The 21,201-nt window shown below is 41.7% G+C and overlaps 1 protein-coding gene across 12 annotated transcripts in view; it reads right to left on the bottom strand.

Moving 5' to 3' along the window:
* Positions 1-21,201, bottom strand: part of NCAM1 (neural cell adhesion molecule 1) — a 187,202-nt gene that overhangs the window by 113,924 nt on the left and 52,077 nt on the right. The window lies entirely within an intron of this gene.

Below are 21,201 nucleotides of genomic sequence, written 5' to 3'. Positions count from 1 at the left end.
AAGGCAGTGTGTAGAATTTCATTGGGGGGGGGGGACGGCCCTCGAGTTTTAGACTACAGTTGACATGGTCCTTACCACTTGCATGCTGGTGTAACTAAAGGTACTGAAATATTTTCTAAGAGACTGAAATATTTGGATCTGTTCTTAAAGAACTTTAATCACAATCTCGAAGTGCTCTGATGATCTGTTCAAACTGCCTCATTTAGGTACACATGCCCCCATTAGCTCTCTCCTCCCCTATCCTCTGCCAAATCCTCTATTTACATGTTTCCTTCATCCATTTCATTGAGATGTTCTAGAGAGGAAAAGCAAAATCCCAACCAATGGGTGAGTTCTTCCTTCTACTGCCAGAGCCAATGTGTGGGATCCAAGTAGAATTAACCTACCGTATTTTTCGCACCATAAGACACACTTTTCCCCCACAAAACAGGGGGGTGGAAACTCTGTGCGTCTTATGGAGCGGAAAAAACCAGATTATATTTTCCTGTTTTCTTCTCCTAAAAAAATTGGTGTGTCTTATGGAAAGGTGCGTCTTATGGAGTGAAAAATACAGTAATTCTTCAGCCAGGCAGGAAAAGAACTTTGATTTAAGGGGAAAAGAAAAGATAAATGCTGCTATTTATTACAATAGTAAGTGACATTATTATTATGAGAAAGACATGATGATACAAGAGCCAGAAGTGATTCTTGTTAATCACCCCTATTTGAACTGTTTATCCCAAAGTCAAGGCTTAAGAGTCAACACTGCTGAAGGAAAGGGATGCAGGGAAGAAAAAGGGGAAAATATTTAAACTCTGAGCAGTCTGAAAGCTGCCAAGGAGAGCCCACTTACGGCTTATTAAAATCAAGAGTAAACTGCTCTTTTAGCCGAGAGGCTGTAAATGGAAAGCGATTCAGGGAAATTGCTTGGCACAGAATTTTAAACAGGCACGGCAAAGGCCCTGAAATCTAAAGGCCATGCTGGTTTTATTACAAGCAAAGGTTAAGAAAGATGGTGATCCACAAACTGTTGCTAAAAGGACTAACAGACCCTGTTTAAAGTCAGTTTGTGGCCGTTATTCTCTGGGCCAGAAGGCAAAAGTTTCAGGGGAGAGGTCCCTGACTCCTTTCATCCAGTACTGTACATCTTTTGCTTACTGAAAGGTTCTAAGTTGAGAGATGTCACCTCTGCAACTCCTGCACCATCAACTCTAACAGAGAGGGTGAAAGCACCTAAAAAGACAATTCCATCTATTCCTTAGTTTACAGATAGTGCATGAGACTGAAGATCATGTAGAAATAGAAGGAAACGTGGTGGTGTCACCTATTCTAGCGTTGCACAACGACTCTTACAGGCTTTGGGTAAGAGACAGAAATGCTTTTCTGCAGAACTGTTAAGCAAAATGGCAGCCTTCTCACAACAGCATACACCACATTCAAGCTATTCTTACTTGACCTTGCCAATGTAGGTTCCAGCAACCAACAGGATCTCACATCGCCCAAAGTTCATTTCAACAAAGTGCTGTGTTCCATGTTCATGACACACTCGCATGCTATTGTTATTTCACACAGAAAGGGGGGAAATGGATTTATCTAACTCACACAAGAACAACTTTGGGATCTTGTTTTTAAAATGTTCTCCCTCTCATCACGTTGCACAATTCTTAACTCTAACATGTATTAGGATTAACAGCTGTGATTAAATAGTTTTCTGATCCTACTGAGAAAGGCACAAAGTGTCAGGAGCCAAAATAACAGTGCTTCGTTTAAGATGCATGACTTCCACCCACACCCTGATGTCTTTCAATTCAGCTAGTAAATTCAAGGCATGCTTTGTACTGCTGAAATGCAAAGTACATGGCAAGTACTCATACATCCTAAAAAGAAAAGGTAGTGCTATCCTTCCAATAAAGCAGTTGTCATAAAATAATGATACAAATGCAGTTTTGTTCTAGATTGGGGGTAAGGCATCTGCTCCCACAAAAAAGCTTACAGAAGAAGAAAGCAATTCCCTGGCAAAGCTACAAGGCAATATAATGGAAAAACTGGCCAAACTGAATTTGCCAAAATGGGAAAATCTCTCAATGCAGAATCAGGGCTATTGTGTGATTTGTTGGACTATATATACAGTATATTTTTCCCTCCACATCCTGCTATAAGAAAAATGTGTAAAGTTAACTCTGAGCGCATCTTTAAGCTTTAGTGTCTTGGTTATGAAGCAAATTCCTTCATTCAGACAGCTGTCGGACAAAGCAGCTGCTGGGACAGAGTTGGTTGTGTTAAGAATTTGAAAAGGTGGAAGCCACAAGTATCCACTGTGCTACAAATGCAAGTAGAAGCTTCGATCAAAGCAATCACTTTCTTAATAGGACCTGTTGAACAACCTACTGCTTACAGTTCCCACCTATCTCAAGCACTAAGAATACTGAACATGGTATGACATTATGGAATGGCCTTAAAACCTTGACCTCTGAGCGTTCAGCCTGGAGGCAGGCAGGGCAGCATGGCCTCTCCCAATTTGATGAGGCACTTGTCCAGCAGGCCGAGGCAAAGAGGCAGTCCCAAAACCAACAAAATCAGGGAGCTAGACGGGACAGATTGTATTTGGCTTCAGTGTGGAAAGGATGGTCACTCTCGAATTGGCCTTCTCAGCCACACTAAATGCTGTTCCAAGTCCTCCATACAAAGCACATGACTGAAGGATGCCTACAATCATGACATTATGGCTTGAACTCCCATTGCTTAGCATAGTTAAGTCACACTTACAGTAAAGCTGACTTTTCAAATCCTCATAAAGTCAATGGGCCTACTCTAGTGCACCAAGCAGCAGGATTTTAGTCACAAATAAATAAATAAATAAATAAATAAATAAATAAATAAATAAATAAATAAATAAATAAATATTAGCTCAGCCAATGGGTAATGGAAGTTCACACATGACAATTTTTAGTCTCTCACTCATTCCCAACCCTTGGGCAACCTTGGTATTCATGCCATCAATGCCAGAGGCCATTCAGATGTCTCTAAGAAGACCACAACAGCCCACTCTCACTGTTGTTCCCTAGCAATTCAATCAGAAGTATACTTACTGTGATACAGAAGTTCCACTTAATCATCATACTTAATAGCACTGAGAGACCTCTTTCCCATCATAAATGCTTCTAATCCTTCATGAATGCTGTCAGAACGCCCTTGATGACATCTCATGCTACTGACTTCAAGAAATCATTTATGTGCAATGAGTCCTTTTAAGGAGAAAGGCGGAGTAAAAATAAAAGGAAGGAAGGAAGGAAGGAAGGAAGGAAGGAAAAGAAAGAAAGAAAGAAAGAAAGAAAGAAAGAAAGAAAGAAAGAAAGAAGTATGCTTCCTTTGGTCTGTTCTAAATCTCCTGCCCCCTCCATTCAATGGGTGATGCTGAACGCTGAGATAATAGAAGGAAAAGAAAGTTATCTCCTCGTTAGATAAGTACTGTGTCCTTGTAAACAAAGCACATTTACAATCAGAAAGACAATTTTCATTACCAAATATTGATATCAAGCAGAGCCACTTGATGAGAAACATTAACTGAACTGCAGATGAAGGTTATGTGCTTTGTTTTGTTTATTTACCAAAGAACTCGTGTAGAGCAGTGAATCAAAATCAATATGCTAATTCTGTTAGCATGACAGAACATGCCTGACAGAGAAATAAATTAATTATGGCCTCTTTCAATCTGTCTTGAGTCTCCCTTTTCATCAGATAAACTACTATGTTAAGGCAAGATGCCCCTGTAGTAGAATCCATCAAAGCCACAAATATTCAACACTCTTATCTGCCTAATTATGCAGTTGTCCTCTGGATGTGAAAAAGGACATTCCGCATCATCCCACCCATTCAGTGGGGGCTTTAATTTATATTTGTGTTAACAAACATACAAGCTCAGTAATTTCATATCTTTTATTGCCCACATTTTGATGTGTTAAGAGAGTGTATTTCACTGATGAAAGTCTAAAGCAGGCTATGATGTCCTTTTCATCCTTGAGTAATGAACAGCATTCCATTCCTTTGTTTTCTTACAATAACCTAAATACCAAATTAATCAAAGGAAAGGAATAGAAAGTGCAGTAACAGCACGAATCACAAAACTGGTACAGAATTTAGAACAGGTACATTTTGCAACAGAGCTGCAAATAAAAGCTTCATTATTGGATTAGCCATGCAGCCAAAAATCAAAGAGTCACCACGTCTGATAATGGGGGGTGGGGGGGTGGGGTTCATTTGGGCACATCAACAGAATGTCCTCTCACCAGCAGGATGTATTTATTCCTCTACTGAGACATTAAACTGCCCCACTAAGAAATACACAGCACAAGTCCCACAACAACAGATATGAATTATAAACTCCAGAACAACCATTAGGACCTGTCACTAATATTATTCATCTGAAGTTATGCATTGTACGTAGTCCTTCAATAAATAAATCTGGACAAGAGAAGCATATGAGCGTATGGGGTGAAGAACAAAAAAATACATCACATTCGTAGTAACAGGTATAATATAGAGTAATTGGTCACTTCATACACATTTTCAGGGAGCTAGAGGAGAGGTTACATGGCAGCGACATTATGACTGTCCTGGCTTTCAGGAGAAATGCTAGCAGTGGGGAAGGAGACCCTTAAGGAGAGGGGTGTCACTGTTTATCCCTCTTTCCTCACTCTAGGTGAACCTGTTCCCTCAACCATCCTTTTCTGCTGACAAAGGAAAACATGAAAATATTCCCAAATGTTCCAGTGGCACTGGTGGATTCCTCACCCAGCTGCAATGTTCAATTGAGTAGCGGGCCCCACATATTCATAAAGGCTATGTGACTTTCATACCGGCAGATAAAACATTGCAACTGGGTGAGGAATCCACTGGTGCCAGCAAACTTTGCTACATACACCTTGAAGAGGGCTACCAAAAAGATTTTTTGGGGTACATACATATATTCTAAAATGCCTTTTTAAAATGAAGATGGTCTAATTTTGAAAGGCAAGGAGTGGGATGGGAGGAACAACATCACCAACATCAGCCATGTGACGGAAAAATGGAGCCTCCACTTTCAGAAGCAACATACTTCCAAATACCAGACATCAGAGGCAAATCAGAAAGTTGCTCCTTTTATGCCAAGCTCATGAATCTTCAGAAGCATCTGCCCGGCAATGAAAAGCAAACAAGTTACGGTAGTCTTCTGAAGCTAGTCTTCAGAAGGCTATCACAGGTCCATCTGAACAACTACTGCCTATTCCAGCCTTGCCCATTTTAGGAACTCCAGATGTGCTGGACTACAAATCCCCTCATTCCCATCATTCCCAGCCACTAGGGGAATTTGCCCTGCTCTGAGGGAGAACTCCTCTAAGCTCATGTTGTGTTTTTCCAAGAGTTCTGTGCATGCACACGTGTGGTCATACACCAACCATGCCTTCACACTCCCTTGCTGTGTGTGAGTCATTCTTTCACTCATCCTTCTGAAAGTACAACATCTGCCCCACAGAAAACATGAAAAATGCTGTGTTCCACAGTTACTACCCTCAGTACTATAGCATGGCATGGCATCTATGGCACAGAAAAACGGTGCCCATTGATTGTGCCCGGGATGTGCATATCTCACTATGCAGACACATGTTTCAAATTCCCAAACCTTCGCCCATGGACCAAATCTGCTTTTATCTGGGGAGCAAGTTGTGGAATATAACTATGCTATTGAAGGATCTGCCTCTATGAACTCCACAAACTGTATGATGTGATGATGACAAGAGGTTTGGATGACCTTTTTACAGAGACATGCCCATGGAAGAAGAGGAGAAAGTCTGTTAATGGCTATTGAATATTTCCAGGATGGCTAAACAGATCATCTACTCGTATAATGAGAATACCATTTTCATGGAAATCTAGATCACAAGTCTTCAACCTTTAAGGCTCTGGCTCAGAGTTACAACAAACACTGTGCACCAGAGGTCCCAGGTTCAATTTCTGGCATCTCCACACTGAGCTGAGAAAGAGATTTGCCTGAAATCATGAAGAACTGCTGCCAGTCAGTTTCACGGTAAGACAATCCTGAGTTAACAAGGGCCAAGGTCTAACCTGATATAAGGCGGCTGGCTCTGTTCCTAATATAACTATCTAAAGCCTCTGCTTTAGGAGTTCAGGTTAAAACCAGACAAAAATCAGGAAGAAGTCTGCGTCACAAGATCCCACACACCCCAGCACCATAATCATGTTAGTGATAATAAATATCAAGAAAGGATGGCTTTTGACAGGAGAGTCATTCTGCAAAAAGAGATTAAGGAATTTGATGTCCTGCTTTACTGCCTGTCTAACACAAGGAAATCAATATTGTATCACATTCTGACCAAAATAAGACTTGATTCTTTCCAATCTTCTGACAAGGGCACGAAATACGCTGCAGAAATAAAACCCACAAGGATTCAGTCCCAAGATGAAAAAAAAAACCTCATTTCATCTTTCAAGTGAAGCTCACATTTCATTAGGAAGATGACAAAAATTAACACTTAGCTTTTAGATACGGATAGGCAACAAAGGTCTCTAGGTCAAATTCTACCCCAAAGGTTTCCCATCTAGTAATCAAAACAGAACACATTAATTAGATTTCCAAATGCCCCCACCCCTCGCTCCTACTCCAGGCACCAAGAGAGAGTTTGGAAGAAGCTGTTGCCCTCATCACTGATCCTGCGCCCAGTCATAAGCCAGGTCTTGATAAAATGGCAGCAAGCAACCACTGTGCCACAGGACAACGCTCAGATGTTACCCACTCTAGCGCATCTCTCATCATACCTGAAAGTATGCAAGAAGAGGATGCAGAAGAACACAGCTTCATACAATCAGTTTAGATGGTACCGTTGATTTGATAGGACAACAAACATTTTTAAGATGTTTCCTTAAATATTAATATTTTCGAAAACGACAAAGACCAGAAGCCAAGAGCCCTCCACCTTTCTCTCATACACAGGAACGACTGACTCTCACAAATAACATGTGTTATGAGATTAGATAGGCATCATCTGAAAGAGTGCTATTTCTCCCTTCCGAATGGGTTTTTCAAAGTCATGTGCGCTGCTATGCACTTACATTTGAAGCATTCATTCCATCGACAAGGGGAACAATCCTATTATTCCCTGGAAGGTGTTCCAGGCACCAGGAACAGTGGTGCCCTCAGGCAGAGAGGGTGGAGTGCTATTGGAAGAGTGCTGCCACCAGAGAGGCCTTCTCAAGGAACCCATGTTCCCCATCCCTTGTTGGGACTGACTGTGGCAGATGGGGAAAAAATGGCCATCTTGTTCCCCGCATCACTCCTCATCCAGAGTGGAAAGGCAAAAGGCCATGTCATGGCCTCGCACACTGGAGTTAGACATGGTGATTCCTGTGGTGCTCGATCTCCCCCTATCCAGCCTTCACAGGTTTGTTCTCTAAGGTTTCTTTATGGATGACAACCCTTTTGGTTTACATCCTGAAAAGAGAACGTTGGTGTCTTGGGTTTCTTTCCTGTAATGTACCTTTTGTTGATGTTTAGACAGATCAGACACTGCTTGACTCAAAGGCATGTGCAAAATAAATTTGATAGAAATCTGATAGATTTACAGTTTTAAAGTACGGGGCAGGGAGTGAAATCCAGTGAGGTAGATTTTGCCGTTTCCAAAAATAAGCAATGTTTTATTCCGTATATCTTGACTCCTCAAGAAAGAGGCATTACTGCACTTGGAAGTGTACAGAAACCAAGTAGCCCAAATGCTTCCTATCACCCAGCAGGTGGAGACAAACAAAATACCATACAAGGCCTCCCATGTAACATTATTTCCAGGACTCAGGATGATGAGTCACAAACACAGATATAACTGACTGAGCTTCTGCTCATCTAAGGCTACCAAAAAACAAAACAAAACAAACAAACAAACCTCCTCAAGAAACCAAGACACAACAGTTTGCTCAGAGTTTTCCACTGAAAGAGCAAAAACCAGATTAACTTTATGTAAAAAAGATTAAAGAGTGGTAGTGGAAGCAAGAAATACTTCAGAGAAATATGACAATTATCCAATTCCTGGTACCTTCAGGGTGGATCACGATTTAGGTTTTAAAAATCAGATTTTTTGATGATTGATTTTTAAAATTTAAATCATGATTGAAATCGTGATTTAAATCAATGTGATTTTTTAAACAAAAAACTCTTTTAGTGCAGATCAGGGATTTTAAGAGTCCAGGACATCTGGAACGTGCTCATAACGTGACTGGGAGAGGCCTCTACTGAGTCCTTTCCAAGCAGTGCTGACCCAGTTCCATTTGAAAAGATATGCCAGCAAGAGGACCTCAGACCTTCTTGCAGACTACACGCTCCCCCCTGAACTGAGCTCCTTGCCTGGTGGAACGGTAAGTTGGCCCAAAATTCAAAATAGGGCCAGCACATTTGTAGTTCAAATGCTCAAGTCCACCTTTGCTTTGAAGTCAGAGGTTTTTCCATTGAGACTTTGATGAGCAGGAAGTTTGCATCAGTGAAAGGCAGATGGAGGGACAATTAATTATCAGAAGGAGACTGGGACTGGTGTGGAAAGAGGAACTTGTCACAGACACCACTGTGTGTTGAACCACTTAAGCCTCAACACAGCAAAGTGAAGAATCATGCATTGATGGAGGTTTTTAAATGTTGTTTTGTTTTTATTTTCTCTCTTTAATCAAAGCAAGGCAGCATGCGTGGTTGTTAATGCTCCACCCTAAGATGTATTTGCACATTAACAAGAGCACAAGAGCACAAAAGCTACATGTTTATTGCTTGCAAAATGTGAGGTAGGGCTGAACGTGAATGTGAGGTAGGGCTGAACGTATTTGCAACAACAGCTAGGAGAAAACTGCAGCACATCTTCAGGGGAGTGCCCAACTCTGAGAAGGAAAAAGAATTCTGCATGTCCACACTGGGGAGGCTTAGCCAACTTCACATTCACCACCATTTTGACAAGCATCACAGATATTAGGATGTGAGACTGAAAATATCCCAAGCCGCTCACTGGCCATATTACCGAACACACTGCAAAGATTGCACTTATTGCCTCAGGAATTAGTTGATATTTCATCATTTCCTAATCTTATAACCACAATGCAACACGAATTTACCAAGCACACTTACACCAGCCTTAAGGTCATCCAAAGTTGCATGAAGGCAAGGGAGCAGGCTGGCAGATGGATGATGAAATATTACATATCTCCTTCATGCCCAGGATTGAAGTCAAGTGTGCTGCTAGAGGTTGGAAGCCCCCTCCACTGAGCACAGCATAGAAATGCAGCTGTCTGTCTGTCCTCCGACAGATCTAGGAGGCTAAACAAGCCGTCTGCAGGCTACAAACTTACTGTGGGCTTCTTTACACTGTTGACTGGACACATGGAAATCACTGTGGATGGCTCAGTTTGTGGGTGTGTATGTGCGGCTGTGTGTAAAAGGAGAGGAAGAGCAGTACACACAAATGTATGCAAAACATGTATGAATCCTTAGTGTTCTCTTTTTCTCCTCCCAGTCCACCTTCTTCATTTACTACTCATTTCTATATATATAGCCTTTCTTATCAGAAACAAAAATGTAATGCATGCTTTAACCACCAACTCATCAGCTATTAAAAATGAATGTGTACTTCAATGGATTTTGGAAAAGCTTCCTTTCCTTTTAGGGTAGCAGGCAGTCTGGACCAGATGTTTTATGTTCACAAGTATGTCTATATCCTTCAAGTAATTCATAGGAAGAAGAAAAATAAGAAACTCTTACCTGATCAAATGGGAGAAATATATAAAGAAATGGCATTGTGGAAATTCCCAAGATACATCGTTTTGACCAGCAAAGATTGGCGGGGGGGGGGGGGGCAATAGCACAGTGTATGGGAAGAGACAGAGCAGAAATTTGATCACCCTTCTGTTTACTTTATAATTTGTTGTTGTTTCTCCTGTCAAAGGAATGGATCACCACAACTAATACATTCAGTGGTGTTTAATTACAGATTTAAATGAATACCAAAAGACAGATTACAAATAAATTGTGAAGGGCTTTCTCTCTCTCTCTTTTTGTTTCCTTTTTCCTTTTTCACACAAGGGAACAGTGTACCTGATGCTTCTTAATCCTTTGTTTTCATCTTCAATGAGCGGAAAAAACCCTCAATGAGATCAAAGCCACCATGTTAAGTTTCTGCATGTCACAGTACAGAGAAAAGATGTGGAATATTGAAGGAGAGACAGTAAGGATTCTCCAGAACCGTTAAAAAGTCGGTATTATTAATATTACATTAAATTCAACCCAGTTTTGGAGTTTCAAGTGTTTTTAAGCTTTAAGGATATTCTGGAACATACACAGGATTTTTCTAGAACCACGACACAACATAGTACCTGTATCTCTCTGTATCATAAAGGTCACTGAAGGTACACCTTAATGCATTTATCTATATGAACTCAGAGATTAGCATACCATTCTATATCACCCTATTTCCAGAGAAAACTACTACTGCTACGAAGGCGATGGGTGCCGCTTCTACTACTACCACCACTTATTGTTGTTTTGTTGTTGTTATTTAAATGTCCATGAAAATTTGTGTTTGTATGCAAATGTTAATATTCACTTTCATGTGTATTTTTTCTCAAACTAGGTATCATCTATATAGTTTCTCTCAAAATTAAAATATTTAAATATATTTTGATAAGTCCACAGAAGTTTTTTCAGGCTTCAAGATCTTAGGGGAAAGCCCTTCTCTTGATCCTGCTACCCTCCGAGACCATCTGGTGGGTAACCAAGACACACTTCCTTGGTGGTTTCAAGCACCTTCCGAGGGAGTCCGCTGAAACGGGTATCATCAATACACATCCCAAATCCTAGGTATCCTGGACCTAACAACTTTACGAAAATATTGAAGGTGCAGGAAAGAAAGCACTGGAGGACCCTCTGGAACCCCACTGGAAAAATCTCATATGCAAAAGCAACAAACATATATACTACCCCACCACTTGGCACCTTCATAAGATAGAAGCAGAATTAGTATTATTGAGAGCCAGAGTGTGCTGAGTCAAACTCAAGAGACATGGGTCTCTGCTCTGCCATGGAAACCCACTAGGTGCCAATGGTAAATCACTCCTTGAACATCTCACTTATCTTGAAAACCCTGTTAGGGTTGCCATTAGCCAAACATGACATGATGACATGCAATAATAATGATTACAATGCAGTACCAAATTCACAGACCACCAAGGTGATTGAGAAGGAGGTTCCAGTTGATCGTACTGAAGGCGACTGAAAACACTATGAAAATTAATAGGGTCACACTTCAGCTGTCCTTTCCTCAGCACCATGTCATCCACTAGAGTGACCAAGACAGTTTCACTCCCTCAGGTTGGCTGAACACTGGAGTTATATGCATTTAGTCACTGGCTTCATGTAAGATTGCCTCAAGTCAATCTTACACAAAGAAGCTCAGTCATAATTGCAAAGAACAGCAAATGAAAGACTATCTTGTGGTCTTTTTTTGTTTCCTGTGGAGATGGAGTTTTAAAAAACCCCAACAAAACTGAGACTGGGAAAATCTCTTATCTCCAAGATTGTTTGCAGAGTCAGATTATTCGGATTTTGACAATGAAACAAGAAAACTCTCTAGCAACATGTTTCTTGTTTGATCACCTAAACATACACATTGGCTTTAACTAGTGGCAAGGGTCAAGGTGCGGCCGCAGTTCTTCTCTGAACACCTTGGCAGTTTCCTCAGTGAATGATCACTCATCTCCTGCAAACTCAAGACTGTGCCTTCCTTTTATGGAGTAAAACTATCTCATATTTGGTCTTCCTGTATTTGGCTGTTCAAGAGCTTTTTATTAGTGAGGATAATGACCCTCCAACTCCTCTGAACAGCAAAAATTCAAAGGAAATTGCGTAACCTGATTCTTTATCAGGATGGTCCACTTGTACTTCTATTGCATTTTGGCAACACTGCCTTATACTGCATGAAGTAACAGTGATCAATCAACATCCTGGAGAGCCTGGCTGGATTCAGAAGGATCCCCAGTGGATGAGGGCACTCACTTGTTTACTTTGGTTCTACTGAATGTTGTTGCCCCCCCCCCAACCATCCATGTAATAAAACTTCTAAGCTACCAGTGGCTGACTTCCTTGGGACTCAAACGATATAAGCTCATCGGAGTCTATCTGGTCCAAAATTGCCAGTTAATATAGCCATCAGTGACATTTTGCACTTGATGAAAACTCTCTTCTAATTGTGAAAATAACATTTTAAAAAGAGGTTATCTTCTGCAGCATTCCATTTTTAGCCTTTTAAATTATCTCAATAGAGGCACACGTTGCAAAAATTTCCCTAGAGAGTTCTTCAGATCTTAGCCGTCCCCTTCTAGCATACAAACCAAAGGAAAACTGAACGTTCTTTTGACAGAAAGCACAACATGATCACAGGTAAAATACAAATCCTGAGTCACAACAGTGGGGAGACAGTTCATAGACTTTTCTACCATTAACAGAGAGAAAGACAGAAGGACATATTGGCAATACAGACTGTCTCAACGACGCTTTTCTGCTGTCACCAAAGCCAACAGGTGCACATCACCTTTTTTTAAAAGACATCCAAAGCTTCTTCAGACATATTTCTACACTATTCATTCCAGCTTGCTGAATATGGAGAGTATTTTCCCCCTTACTCTAGTACAAGCTGTAAAAGCACATGGGCACTTTGCTTCTAGAAGATTACTTGTGTCACACCTTTCTTGTCACTCCTGCTGTTTAATCCTCTCTGAGCTTTGAATAGCTAAGGGTAGGTATGGTTAACAAGGTTGCTGAAGAGAACTGATGAAGTAGATGTTTGTAAAAATGAAATTACTCACGGCGCAGAAAAATATACTGTAAATAGTAAAATGTCTATGTATGAAAGAGGCCTTTTCTAATTTCTGATATCTGACAAGACTGGAATATTTACATTTACAGGGAGTCCCAGCTTCCTAGCTGGAAGAGAGAGTGACCATTCAAAAGGTTCATGATCCTTTTCTATGGATACCAGTAAGAAGGAGCATGAGGAAAAGACTGATGGATTTGCAAACCTACCCATCATCTGCATTAGTAGCTAGCTGTTCACCATCACATCACAAAGAAGATAATATTATTGAGCTGCAGTGAGAGACCAGGTTCTCTCAACAGATTTGGAATTATCAACGAATTCTGTCTAACTGTAAGATATGACTGAGGACCTGCTCCCATCCACCTTTAAGAGCTTTGGCTCCATCCTTACCGTTCTTTTCCTTTACAGCCACATGAAAAAGAAGAGGAAGTCGTCACAAATCAGATCATCCATCTTCCTAATCCAGTTTAACCCAACCTGGTGCTCTGCAGATGTGTTAGATAACAAATCCCATAATTCCCTAGCCACCATAGCATAACTGGCTGGGAGATCAGAGGAGCCACAGCCCAAGACATCCAAGCTAGAGAAGACTGTGGTCCACTCAATAACAGCTCTCCAAGGTGTTGGGACGCAGAGGTTTTTCCAAGCCTTCTGCTACCTGAGGCCCTTTAAAGTTTACCTGAAGTTGCCAGGGACTGAATTGGGGATATTTTCCATCTAAAGCAGGCCAGCCATGGGCTCTTACTTGCCACTTCACAAATGAACAAATGCTGACATTTTTGGAAGATTATACGCCTTCCTTTACGTCAAGGTAAAATCTGCAGGCAAAACACTTAACGTTGTCTCTCTTCCATCTTAGCATTCATTCTCCGTAGCATCAACATCAAAAATCCATGAAATCAAAATACTGCTATTATTCATATAATTTTCAATTGAACAGAAATGAAAATGTTCTTTTGACAAGATATGGAACAAGACATACATATTTATAAACATAGAGTAGGAAATGTAATTTTGACTATAGACTGAATAATAACAGAAGAATATTTCGTGTAGCTTGTTAGGGTTTTTTAACTCCTGTTATTTTTATTAACAGAATGTATTTTGGCCTTGGTTTTCTTGACATACACACGCACACGCACATGGAGAGACAGAGAGGGAGGGAAGGAGGGAGGGAGAGAGAGAGAGGGAGAGACTCTGGAAAGACTCTGGTTCTAATCAACTCTTACCTGTAAAGGTGCTGGTTCAAGTACAGTGGACCTACAGCTTTGAGAATGACATACTAAATTGTAATGAATTGAAGACAACATACTTTTGTTTGTATTTAGAAGGTTAATTCCTGAAAAATATTTAACTTCTACTCAACGTTAATAGGTGAGCAACTGAGAAGGCAAATGTCCAGTTGTCTGACTTACACTGTCCTGTCCATGACAGATGACCGAACATATATTAATTATGCTGATATAAACAGGCAGCACAGGAAGAATTGGGGAGGAACTGCACCTTTTTGAGGAGTTACTTCCAAGATTCTCCACTGTGAATTTATCAGGTCCCCCTTTTGAAGCTATCTACTGTACGTAGTTACCTGTCTCTACATCTTGTTGCGCCAAATTTCACAGCTTTACTACATCCAGAGATTTGAAATGCTATCTTTTGGAATTACAGCTTCCTGAAGACCCCAGCCGGCATGGCTGGGAGGTTCTACAAGCTGCAGTCCAAGAAAGAAACATTTCCAAAGTCTGATGATCCAAAGGGAAAGAAATATTTTGCTTGGCAAGGTGGGTATCTTAAATTAGTGAAAAGCAAGAACAATGTTTCCTCCATTGGCTAGAGTGTCAGTGGTCACTTCCTCCTAGTTAACAAGTTGCCATTTGGACTCCTGGTCACACACCAACTCACACAACTGGCATGTGAGGTAGGATACAAATGGCAACCCGGCAGAAAGCCTCTGCTGCAACTTATACCATTGTGATTGCACTTAGGCTGGTGTGACTAGCCAACAGGATCCTCACCACAATCAGCAAACAGAGCAATTGCACACAGGGCAGGGAAGAGGAACAAGAAAGACATTCCTCAGTGCATGGTTCTTCCTGCCTTATGACTGTAAACTACAAACTATGTCCACACCCTTCATGGTCAGTCAAGCGTATCTCTGCTGGACAATTTCTCCAGTAGTGCCGCAACTGAATATCAAACAATTTGATGTTCAGCAGGACAGCCCTGACTAGGCAATCGCCACAAGTTTCCAACAACTTACGCACTGAATACAAAATGCACAAATCAAGGCACGGAACGCTGCATGATCTCAACAATGGAAGACAAAGGGCCCGTTTTTGCCTGTAGGACAAGGGTCCCATTCACCTACCAGTGACACCCACAAGCAAAATTGTTTTTCATGGCAGGAGTGAGACTCCCAGCAAGCACTGCAAGCCATGCACTGAAGCTTTGAGAAGAGGTCACAGTAGGCAAAAGAAGGGAAGGGATTACTTGTGGCTCCCAGGATTTTATGTCACAGGCAGTGGTCTTTAACAGTACGTGGCAAGCCATACTAGGCCCAGAAACTTCCTTCTCTGAACCCGTTCTTGACTGGCTGTGCACGGAGGCCTTCTCCAGGCGCCTCCATCTCCCACATGCTGGATGGCGACGAGGGCTGCCGCCATACAAAATTTCGCTCTTGCAGGCGAGAACAAAACAAAATCCAAAAGTTTCATCCACAATGGTGAAATCACCAGAATTTTGTGCATTTTTCAAATGTTGGCACTTTTTATAGAAAAAATGTATAAGTTTTACACCTGCCCACCCACCCATCCCAAAATGCAATGTTTCTAATGGAAAATGCAAGGTTTTCATGACAAAGCCTAGTGTGGTCTTTTTACTCTCAGGTAGAAACAAAAGAATTGACATTACTTGCCCATTTTTCCCCCCAATGGACTTCTCAACAGGTACAGACTCATTTTTCCTTACTAAAAAAAGGACTGTATTTGTTCCATCCTTCATGGTGACCGCTACAGGTCTTCTCCATCCTGGAGCCCTATTTCTGGTATGGCCTTCCAAGAAAAGTTTCTCTGGTGGTGCTCATTATTACCCCCTTCTGGTTCCGGGTCAGAGATCTTTTCAATTTCAACAGGTCATTTTAAATGCCATATTAACAGTTTTTCTGCTGTGATGCCCTTCTCATGCTTATACCGCTTCTTGTAACAGCTGAATAATAAATACTGAAGGGTATTATATTGAAATTGAGTTGAATTGAGCATTAAACATGAGGATGTTTGCCGTATACCCAGCTGCTGATGAATGGCTCATCTACCCATCGGTATTGCTACTTGACAAGTCACTCTTTTATCAGCCTAGCCACCCCATCCAGCTCCCACTATGTCTGCTAAAAATAGAGATGACAACACTTTCCTGCTTTGTAGGGCTGCTCTAAGGATCACTAAGAGGCTCTGAGTGTTTCACATTAGCTAACATCGTATTATTATGGTTGCTGTAGGTTTTTCAGGTTGTTTGGCCATGTTATGGAGGTTTGTCGGCCAAACAGCCCAAAAAACCTACAACAACCATTGGATCCCAGCCATGAAAGCCTCTGAGAAGACAATGTATTATTATTATGTGTAGTATTACTACCCTGGACATGATCACAAATGGAAACAGGGATATGATAATTTGCTTTCTTTCTCCTGTTAATTCCTGAGTCTGTACGAAAGTGAGGGAAATTTCCCTCCTCCCCCCCCCCACTTTAAAGTGATGTAAGCCCACAATCATGCCATCTGCTCATGAGTGTGAAATGGTCAGTCCTTCCTGCTGCCACAATCCAAACATTATTTTAATGTTACTCATAATCTATCTGTATCCTAGGGTAAGACCTCGCTTTCCACATTCACGAGGGAAAAAACAAAACTAAAGCAGAATAAAACTGGGACTGCAACGTTGCAAAGCCATTTGTGATATCAGAACATTTCTTTCTTCCATATTTTTGCTTCAGTAATTAATGTTTGGGTGGGAAGAATGGGCCCCTTGTTCGTTCGGTGCATCATGAAGCACAAACTGTAAGCCAAGTCCTGCATGAAGCTCACTCAGGAAACTGACATTGACATGGGAAACAATGGCCAAAACAAGGTCTGCCTTTGTACTCGGTGGCCCCCTCCACCGCCATCTGCATTTAACAGTACTGTCCTTAATTGCAAGTTTATGAACTCCTTCTAAAAGGAAATCAAGGATTCCTTCTGTTCAGGGTCGATATGCAAAGGATAAAAAGTTCAGACAAAAAATGTAGCGCGAGGGGAAACAAACCACTCAACATACCACAAGGGTTGATGTTTGTTACGAAATTCCATATGATCTTCCTGGAGCTGTCCAAACCCCGACTGTAAACTGCCTGTCCTCTCTGCACTTATGCAGAGCAAATCCAGCACGCGAGACCTCCCAGAATGTAAAGGGTTAACTTTTAAAATAAAGTATTTGTTACCCGTCTTAAAATGGACACACAAAAATTAGACAGGAATTTAGATGGCACATCATACATGTTTCTTGAAGCATATTATATCTGCATTAAAATTATGTGCAGCCATACCATTTCTGTGTTTATTTCTCTTCGGCCCCTCAGGACAATCAAGTGCTGAAGCACACCCATTTCTTTCAGAGCAACTCATTGTTCCTCATTTTCCACACAGTTAAAGGCTTTGACGTAGTCTATGAAGTACAGACTAGTCTTCTTCTGAAACTCTTTGGTGAGCTCCAGCAGCCAGCAGATATTTGCAGGCTGATCTCAAGTGCCTTTGTTTTTAGCATCCAGCTTGAACATCTGGCATTTCTCACTTCATATAAGGTAAATGCCTTTGTTGCAACATCATGAACATCACTTCACTTGCACGGGAAGTTAACGCAATGGTCCTATAAATGCTGCACTCCTTGGCATCGCCTTTCTTGGGGATAGGCAGGTATCTTGAACATTGCTAGCCTGTGGGTCACAGTTTTGCTTTCCACATCTGCTGACATATACTCGTTTGGATTGGACAGATTAACTAAAGAGGTGGGAATCAGTCAGCTATTAAAGATGCCAAAGACCAGATTCCTCAAGAATCCTTAATTTATCTTAGCTATGGGAAAAGAAAAGAAGGAGCAAGAAGAAATATCTCACTCATGAGATGGGGAAAAAGAAGCACTGAGTGGAAGCATGTTCCAGAAATCTTCCAAATCCAACTGGAAGCCAAGACAGATTTACAGATCCTCCAAGTATCAATCTGCCTATATTTTCATGCTCTGTGTTGGTTACATCCATATACTTCACTTTCACATCGTAGCAGAGAGTTGGCAGAAGTAACTGTGGAGTCAGAGATGTAATGTGGAAGTACTTGCAAGGACGGAGTGATGAAATCTCTGAGTCGGCACGGATTCCAAAGTGGTGGGCAACCTTTCAGGAATCTGCATAGAAAGAAAGCAGAGCACCTGCTTCTCCAGCTCTTTCATGCCCAAGCTCCAAACAGTATGTTCTGCAGTCATCTTGCAAGCAAGGACCATGTTTTAAATGCAAGCACAGAGGACACTGGGGCATCCCCCCCCCACATACACACATGCCCAGAAACAGCTCTGACTGCAGACACCAACCCACCTCCATGATCCAGAGTACGCAAAACCTGTGCTAGTAACATCCCAGTTCTCTTTTTTAATTCAGCTTAATACTTCCGAGTTATTATCAAAAGAAAATGTTGAAAAGCTAACAGGACCTTAAACAGTCTTCCTCATCTGTAGAGAGCATTGTCAGCTGGAGACAGTCACAGAAAATAATTCTAAAGAAAAATATATAAAGGCAAAAAAACTGTTGCCAAGTAAGGAACTGAGTCCAAGTTTTTTTGGAAATGCTTTGTGGTCAGACAACTGAACAAAGCCCAAACCAACCAGCAGACCCGACATTTCATTATTTCCTGGGACTTTCTCCCTCCCCCTCTATTCTCTGGCTGTGCATTACAGTTCAACTGGCACTCCCCACACACACACACAAAAACCTCTATTCAATAAAATAAAGAGACAGACTTCCATTTTTATCTCATCCACACACATAAATGTGTATCTGTGAATCACCATTCCATAACACTTCCACATTCCTTCTTGGAAAAAGCATTGACATGGAAAAAGGATAAACCAGGCTGTCAAGGAATGGTCCCTGCTGATTGCAGCTTCCAGGTTCATCTTGTGAAGGGTTTGGGAAGGAAGAGTATGAACTAAAAATAACTTTAGCTCAAACCAAACCAGTTTCTAACAAGTGAGATTGTCCCAAGAAATAAATACAGAAACATCTAATACAAACCCTGAATTATAAGGAGGGTACAGAAATTCTGTCTGAGGCAATAAAAATACATTGGAAACAGCACGTAATTAGAAACATGTTAGCACTCCAGAAAGGTGGCTGAGGCTACTTTTCCATGTTTGTGAAATCATACTTCAAAGGACTACCATGCTTACATCCTGAAACCCTCTCACCAAAAAAGAATCTGATTTGCATAATCCCAGAAATGAGAAGAGGTCAAGCCATAACACTTAGAGGACAGTTACATTAGTTAAAGTTTATCTCCTCCAGTCATAGTCTAACTTTTCTGGCCTGAGTAAATCCAAATGAAAACCTGTCAGGTCACTTTTCTGAGTAACAACATAACTTGAATCCTACATACTTAGCATCGTCGTTAAGTCGTGTCCGACTCTTCGTGACCCCATGGACCAGAGCACAGCAGGTCCCCCTGTCTTCCACTGCCTCAAAGTCATGTTGGTCACTTCAATGACACTGTCCAGCCACCTCGTCCTCTGTCATCCCCTTCTCCTCTTGCCTTCACACTTTCCCAACATCTGGGTCTTTTCCAGGGAGTTGTCTCTTCTCCTGAGATGACAATTTTGCCATTTTGCACAGCGGGCAACCATTTTGAAGACCCAACTGTTACATACAGCACTGATGTTACCTGTCTGTCATGGGTTTGGAGGGAAAGTTCCATCCTATGGGGAGTGGAAGGCGGGACATCAGGAGGAGGGGCTGTACTGTATAAATATATGTGGAGCCTGTGTGGTGAGAGAGAGATGCTGAGAGGCACTGGGATGTGACGAAGCAGCAGCTGGGAAGAAGGAGCTGTTGTGGGAGTCAGTGTGTCAGACAGGGTACTACTGTGTGTCAGAGTACCAACCTGATAGGTTCAGGTGTCTGTTGGTTAGCCAGAACTGATAGGTTCAGGGTCTGTGCTTCAAGTTAAGGGTTCTGGGTGAACCAAACTGTATGCTTGTATGAGTGAGAATAAGCCACGTTACTTTATCTTATTTACCTGATTGTTTATTTTTCCCTGTGTGTATTTAAAATAAACCTTATTCTTTTATTGTTTAAAAATCCATCCCTGGTCTGTGTGACTTCTTATAGGGAATGGTTGGTGGCAGCTTAGTGTAACTGTGTGACAGATCCCAGTAGGTCTGGGTTTGTCACATTGATTGGTGTCCAGCGTGTGGGATACGACTGGTCCAGTTGTCCAGCGGTCCAGCAAAGCCTTGGCAAGTGTGCCCAGAGCAAGGGGGGTCTAGTCAGGGACAGTCTGAGGCGCGTAGGTAATCTTCTAGGTGTACCTCACGGGGAGGTGCGCTAGTAGAAGAACGTGCCAACTGGGGAGACTTAGATTAAGGTGCTCTGAGGCAGCCTAGTTTTGGCGGGAAAAAGCTGAGGCAAAACTGCGTAGTAACAGTGAGCTAGCTTGCCAGCTGAGAGGCCCAGCAGAGGGGGGTAGGCTCTGACTCGATACTGTTGCAAGTTAGTGCTGAAGAACAGCAGCAATCTCTAGGGAGAGCTGGTTCTGAGGCAAGAAGGAAAAAAGTGGTCGTTTTATTTTGAGGCTTGACTTTTAAAGCAGCCTGGTCTGAGGGGGGATTATGCCCTTGACTCGAAGCCAGATGGCAGAAATGAGTGGAGTGAAAGACCCCCAGATTGACCAAGGTTCTGAGGATGAATTTGGCTCAGTGCAGGGTGACAGCACAGGAGAGCAGAACCCAGAGCTCAGAAAATTGCTCATAGCCCAACAGCATGAACTGAGGATGAGGCAATTTGAAATGGAGGAAAGGGAAAGAGAAGAAAGGGAAAGAGAGAAACAGCGGCAATTTGAAATAGAGAGAATGGAGAGGGAGGAAAGATTGGAGAGAGAGAGAATGGCGTTTGAATTAAGAAAACTGGAACTGATGAACCAGAACAATAATAACAATAGGGATTCTAAGGGAGGCCAATTGTCTAAGGCTGACCTGAAGAAATTCCCTGTGTACCACAAGGGAGATTGTCCTGAGGTGTTCTTTTCCCTAGTGGAAAGAGCGTTTGTGG

Source organism: Pogona vitticeps, chromosome 8 (genome assembly GCF_051106095.1).
Source record: "Pogona vitticeps strain Pit_001003342236 chromosome 8, PviZW2.1, whole genome shotgun sequence".
NCBI lineage: Eukaryota > Metazoa > Chordata > Lepidosauria > Squamata > Agamidae > Pogona > Pogona vitticeps.
Note: the sequence above shows the minus strand (reverse complement) of the source record. Positions and strands in the feature narration are given on the sequence as shown.